Below are 6,803 nucleotides of genomic sequence, written 5' to 3' on the forward strand. Positions count from 1 at the left end.
TGCTGGCTTCTCAAACTCCGCTGCTCCTTGGTTCAGGGCCCCTGGATCAGACGAGCCCCCCGCTCCCCCGTCTCTTCAAAATGGATGAATCAAACCAGCCGAAAATGCGCCAAAGCCGCCGAGCAACCAAACCCACTAGGGCTTGTGCGCTCCGCCCCAACAGGCGCGCTCATTGGTGACTTGTGCCAGATGCGCCCCGCTCATTAGTCCGTTTGAATCATCACGTCTCCCAGGCCCCGCCCCGCCCTCGGATAGGCTCCGCCTCCTCCGTGGGGTCCTGTTAGTCAAGATGCTCAGAGAGCGCACGGCCGCAAAACAAAAATGGTCGCTGCACAGCCCGCCCCCTGGCTTCCGCTCCGGAGTTGCAGAGTCCTTTGGGGTCGTATCTTGAAACGACTAGAAAAAAAGATTTATATAGGGTTCAGTGTCGCTCAGTTTTAGTGTAATGGTGTTTCACTTCGTTTGCCTTGATTACCTAGAAAATCTATTAATAGCAAAACCCGTAGGGTAGGCAGCAGATTCGTCATTCAGGGGCTGCTTCAGAATTGGAGGGAAATTCCGTAGGTTCAAAAAATTTGACCTTAAACCCATAATCCCCTTATCTGGGTTTCAGCATTAGCCCTCAGGGGCCTAACTGTGCCGCTAGATTAGAGAAGCAGGCTCATAATCAAGGACTATCTTCACTTGCAGTTTACATTCTCCATTCTGGACCTTGAGATCCACTTCAGGGTCATTAAAGCCCTCGCCTTGGACACTACTATTTCAAGAAAAGAAAGGTGCCTAATGATTAGGTGCATGTTTTCTGGGACCAAGAGGTGTTTTGGTTGGAATCCCAGGTCAACAATTTAATAGTTGTATAACTTCCCCTTTATGTACCTCAGTTTTCTCATCTGTACAATGGGAAACTATAGCACCTACCTCATAGTTATTAGGATTAAATGAGTTGTTATATGAAAAGGTTTAGGACAGTCTTTGGCACACAGTGAGCACTTATGTGACTGTTAAGTTCATTTTTAAAAAAGAATTATTTAACTTTATTTATTTATTTTAATTTGACCAGAGAGGGACAGAGTTGGTAGAGAAAGAGAAAGTGAGAAAGCAAGCTGTCAGGCCCAAGACTCAGACCACCATCAGCTTTGCAGGAGTCCTGCACCCTTAACCACCACGCCACTTGCCGGCCCCATTTTATTTAATTTTATTCATCTTCATTATTTTCTTTTATTTTTTTGAAGTTGACCAGAGAGCGAGAGAGAGAAGGAAAGTGAGAAAGCAAGTTGCCAGGTCAGAGAATCAAACCATGGTCAGCCATGTGGGAGTCCAGCTGCCCTAACCACCATACCACCTGCTGGCCCCGAAATTATATTTTTAAAAGATAACTCCCATATCTGGGTAGAGGTGGGTTGGTGGGGCTAGCTCAAGACACTGTCAAGTCCTATAACTGAAGGTAGCTCAGATAATTTCATTCAAACACATGAACATTTGCAGAATGCCTAAAACTCTGTGAAGCAGAGCTCAGGATTATTATGGGACAAGCTAAAGTTTATTCCTCCATTGTAAATATACTTCAATACCAGCCATAGGCAAAGGGTTAATAACCACTTCACAAACAACAAACACTTCACCACTATCTGCCTCCTGAAATTCCCTCTTTATAAAATCTGACTTTTTGAAGGGAAGAGAGTGGCATAGTCCACTAGAAGCATTAAACAAATTATCTTTGGTCTCTTCCATGTCCTCACTCTCTTTCTCTCTAATGTTTTTTTCTTTTCTAATTGGAGTTTTTTAAAAAAAATAGGACATTTGGGCTGGCAGGTGTTGTGGTGGTCTCCCACTTGGCTGACTGTGGTTTGTGTCCCAGACCTGGTGGCTTGCTTTCTCATTTTTCCTCTTCCTGTCTCTCTTTGGTCAAATTTAAAATGAATAGTAATAAATAAAATAAAATAAAAATAATTCTTTAAAAATTATAAAATGTACCATTTTAAGCACTTTTTAAAAAGAATTATTTTTTCGGGAACCAGCAGTTAGCATAATGGCTATGTCGCTGGACTCCCATGTGGTCAACCGCGGTTCATGTCCCCGACCTGGTGGCCTGAAACTCATGCTGGGCGTGTGTGTGTGCGTGACCAAGGTCCCGAGAGGAGAACGGAGGAGAAGGGATTGAGGTGTGGCCATTCCCCCTGAGGGCTGATTTCTCGCTTTCTGTTTCTCTGTATCTATCTATCTATCTATCTATCTATCTATCTATCTATCTATCTATCTATCTATCTATCTATCTATCTATCTATCTATCTATCTATCTATCTATCTATCTATCTATCTATCTATCTATCTATCTATCTATCTATCTAACTATCTATCTATCTACCATCTATCATCTCTCTATCTATTTAATTTGACCAGAGAGAGACAGAGTGAGAAAGAGAAAGAGGGAAAGCAAGAAAGCAAGCCACCAGGTCTGGGTCAGCCATGTGGGAGTCCAGTGCCCTTAACCACCATGCCACCTGCTGGCCCCATTTTAATCACTTGTAAGTGTATGGTTTTATGGCATTACATATATTCATGTTATTGTGCCACTATCACCACCATCCATCTTCAGAACTTTCTCATGTTCCCTAACTGAAAACTCTGTACCCATTAAACACACTAACTCGTGTTCACCCTTGCCTCCAGCCCTTGGCAACCACCGTTTTACTTTCTATCCATTTGATAGAAAGTGGAATCACAGTATTTGTCCTTTTGTGATGACCACTTAGCATAATGCCTTCTAGGTTCATTCACGTTGTAGCATGTTTCAAACTTTCCTTCCTTTTAAAAAACAAATGATATTTCACTGTATGTTTATACCACATTCTGTTTATCCATTTGTCTATGGATGGATGCGTGGGTTGCTCCCACCTTATAGCTATTGCAAGTAATATGTCTCTGCATGTGGAGTACAAAGTTCTGTCTGCTTTCACTTCTTTTGAGTACATTCCAAGAAATGGAATTGGTAGATCACATGGCAATTCTGTTCAGTGTTTTGAGGAATTGCCGTATGCTTTTCCATAGCAGTTATATCTTTCCACGAGCAACGCACAAGTGACCCTCCTTCTCTATATCCTTGCCAACAGTTGTTGTTATTATTTATATATATATAGTAGCCATCTTTCTGGGTATCCAAGTATGTTTCGACTAAGTGTATTATCATCTATTACTGTCATGATGCCCGTGCAGAGACTGGCATGGTGCAGCAATCACTGAGTGGCTTTGTTGGAGGTTGTTTTATTAGGACAAGTTGCTATTATATAAGCAAGTACCATTATTCAGTATTGTGAGAGGCGGCAGAGGAATTCTTTTAATTCATTAGGTAATGAATGGAATTGGCCATAGTCAACATGTCTATGCAGGTAGAAAGTTTAGAACAGGTCTTCCAGGTCTTAGGCTGGTAGGTTGGTTCAAGCCTAATATATAGATGGCCATCGAATGAAGACTCCCTCACTTTCATGGTGAGGCTCGTATTCTACCTGTCCCTTCACAGTAACTTCACTAACATCTTTCTTCCATTTGCTCATTCTCATTTATTCACTCAGTGTTTCCACCAACACTGTCTCTTAGAAAGAACATAACTTAAGACTTGACTTCTAGTTTACTTTCTAGAGGACGTACACAGAACTGTACTTACTAGAGCCTGGAAGACTGGGACTGCAATCTCGAAGGTCAGCGTCCTTAGCCCATCCCTAGGTGATCAGCCCTATATACCTTCTCAACCATAGGCTATTTGCTGAAAACTGGAGAGACACTGCTTTTACGATAGGTTAGGGTTTGCTTTCTTTTTCTTTTTGTTTTTTGAGAGGTTTTTGCTATAGAACATGAGCACTCCCCAGAAAGAGAGACAGAAAGCAAGAAATCATCCCTGGGGGGGGGATAGCCACACCACAATCCCTTCTCCTCCATTTTCCTCTCGGGATCTTGAGCATGCACACACACTCACCCAGCATGAGTTCAAGCCACTGGATCCAGGACTCAAACCGTGGTCAACTACGTGGGAGTGCAGCAACATAGCCATTATGCCAACTGCTGGTCCCTGATAGGTTAGGTTTTAGAAGCACCATTCAATAAGCCTGAAGAGAGAATATGTGTAATAAAACTATGAGAAACTTAAAAAAAAAAAAAAAAAGGCTTGGGAGAGACAGAAAAGGCAGTTACTTCTTTTCCCTGGAAACTCCAAGGCCTTTTAAATCCAATGCTTAATTTCCCCTATGACTGTAGGCATGAGTGGAAGCCTCTTCCTTTGCCCTTGCACACGATGAAGCACAGTAAGAACTGGCAGTGCTGGCGTGGTAGGCCTGCTGATACTTCGCTGTTCCCAATGAAAACCCTTTTCCTTCAGAGCCTATACTATAGTAGCTGGGAGTTTTACAGAAATTTTGCACCACTCGGGATCAGCAGGTGGCATAATGGTTAAGGCACTGGACTCCCATGTGGGTGACCATGGACCCAGAGGCTTGAAACTCATGCCAGGTGCATATATGCATGGTGGTCAAAATCCTGAGAAAAGAATGGAGAATGGATTGTGGTGTGTCCATTCCCCTGGTGGTGGTGGGGGGTGATTTCTGTCTCTCTGGTGAGTGCATACACCCTATAGCAAAAATTTCTCTCAAAAAGAAAAGAAAAGAAAACATTTTCATCACTCATTCTGTACTGGGCACATGCTCTTCCACGAATCATGAAAGCCAGTCAGGTCTGAAGACAGACACTGCTCCACTGACCATGGAAGCATAGAAAAGTACCACTTTTTGAAGACTCTGTCAGAAGTTAAAGAAAGCTTTTCCAGTAATTTTTCAGATTTTAAATTAATTTTTTCCTTTTTTCTTTTGCTTTATGTATTGAAGGCAGCTCCCTCTTTTATGGCCAGTTTTAGCAGGCAAAGAAACACAGGAATATAGATACATATATGTGTGTGTATATACATATATATATATATATATATATATTTTATATAGTTAAAATATATACATATTTTATATATGTATATATACACATTTGGGGGTAGAGGAGGAAAGGAGGGTCATGTAAACCTAAACAGTCATCACATTACCCCAAATGAGCCTGACATTAACAAAAAAATAATCAATAACTCCTGGGGGTTAAGTGGTAACCTGGGTGCAGCAAGAAGGAAAAGGGCACACATTTAACTATTAAACACACTGTGATACTTGTTTGGCAGAGTTCAGGCCAGCCCCAGGCTTCTGCACTTGCTAGACAAATAAGCTGATGATTTTTAAAAGGTCAAGCAGAGCTCTATTCTATAGTTTTTTTTTTTTAAGTCTGCTGGCTGGCAGGCAGTTTTCTGACCACCAAAAACAAAAACTTTGGCTCCAAGGCAAACCAAAAAAAAAAAGGTATTTCCATTTATAAAATGAAAATACAGAAACTTCATCAAAGAAAGAAAACTATCCAGGGAACCAGCAGTTAGCGTAATGGCTATGTCGCTGGACTCCCACGTAGTTGACCATGGTTCGTGTCCCGGACCCGGTGGCTTAAAACTCACGCCGGGCGCGTGTGCGTGCGTGTCCAAGATCCTGAGAGGAGAATGGAGGAGAAGGGATTGCAGCGTGACCATCCCCCCTGGGGGGTGATTTCTCGCTTTCTGTCTCTATGTCTCTCTCTGTCTGTCTGGCGAGCGCACGCGCCCTACAGTGAAAATCTCTCCAAAAAAAAAAAAAAAATCTACTTCCAGCAAAACCGAGGAGGTAGCACTGCTTTCTCTGCATTCAATGCTTAAATGGTTCTCAGTATAATGTGTTCTTAAAAACAAGCAAACAAAAAACTGCTCACCTGACTGACAGGTGCAGCATGTTGATGGATAAACTCAACATGAAATTCAATAGGTCAAAGAAGGAATGAGCAAGAAGTGAAGGAAGTAAGGGTTCTGGATAAATGAGCTTAAAAGGGGGTTGTCACCAGACTGCAAATGCTCTTGGCTGGCCTTGGCTCTCCAAGAGCTCTAAATCGTCTGGGAATAATGCAATGTGGTTAACAGCTAACGCTGCTATTCAAATCTGCGTAAATCTCAAAAAATAATGATTACAGCCTAAATTCAACCATGTAAACAGCACTACACACAGTACAGACCTGCCCTGAAAAACAATATGCAAAACTGAGATCTGGCACTGCATCATTTTGTAATGTTAATTCAATCTAACCGTCCTCTTCCCCCCACCCTGCTTTACACCCTCCCCCCACAAAAAAAGATCTAATTTGTGCAAGACATGGCAGGCTTATTCTATCTGAAGGTTTCAAAAAAAGATACACGACATGTAGCCAGGTTCAAAAATGGGGAGGAGGGGTGTTGCCCCCCCAAAAAGAAATAACCAAAAAAAATGAAGAAAGTGCCTAAAACATGATACAGTATTTTAGAGCCCTTTCAGATACAGGGCAGAAAGGTGTAAAGCAGAAAATATCCGGATCTTCAGTAATTTCCAGAAAGGTCCAATTCCTCAGTTGGCTGTAGGGCAACAGGCAGATCCTTGCTGCTGCTCCTGGGACAGACCACTAAGTCTGCTCCTCGGGACACAAGCCCTCGGGCCCTGAGCTGAGTGCACCTCTCCCTTCCCCTTCTCTTTTCCTTCGCTCCATTTCCCACTCCACAAAGGCCAGGCCTCAACTTCACTGTAGTTGCTGAGGTCGGGGCCAGTCACCTGAGTGAAGTTAAGGAACATATTCCAAGGGTCCCGGGAGATGCCCTTGATCTCCGAGGGATTCTCTGTTAGGAAGTTTAGCCATTGGTCCAATACTGGAGGACTGTTCTGGGTAAAGACTAG

At 42.7% G+C, this 6,803-nt stretch overlaps 1 long non-coding RNA gene and 1 pseudogene across 1 annotated transcript in view; one reads left to right on the plus strand and one right to left on the minus strand.

Moving 5' to 3' along the window:
* LOC114009810 (uncharacterized) overlaps window positions 1-6,803 on the plus strand; it is a 19,738-nt gene that overhangs the window by 2,666 nt on the left and 10,269 nt on the right. The window lies entirely within an intron of this gene.
* LOC102483154 (DCN1-like protein 3) overlaps window positions 6,505-6,803 on the minus strand; it is a 948-nt pseudogene continuing 649 nt past the window's right edge.

Source organism: Tupaia chinensis, unplaced genomic scaffold (genome assembly GCF_000334495.1).
Source record: "Tupaia chinensis unplaced genomic scaffold, TupChi_1.0 Scaffold000627_1, whole genome shotgun sequence".
NCBI classification, from domain to species: Eukaryota; Metazoa; Chordata; class Mammalia; order Scandentia; family Tupaiidae; genus Tupaia; species Tupaia belangeri.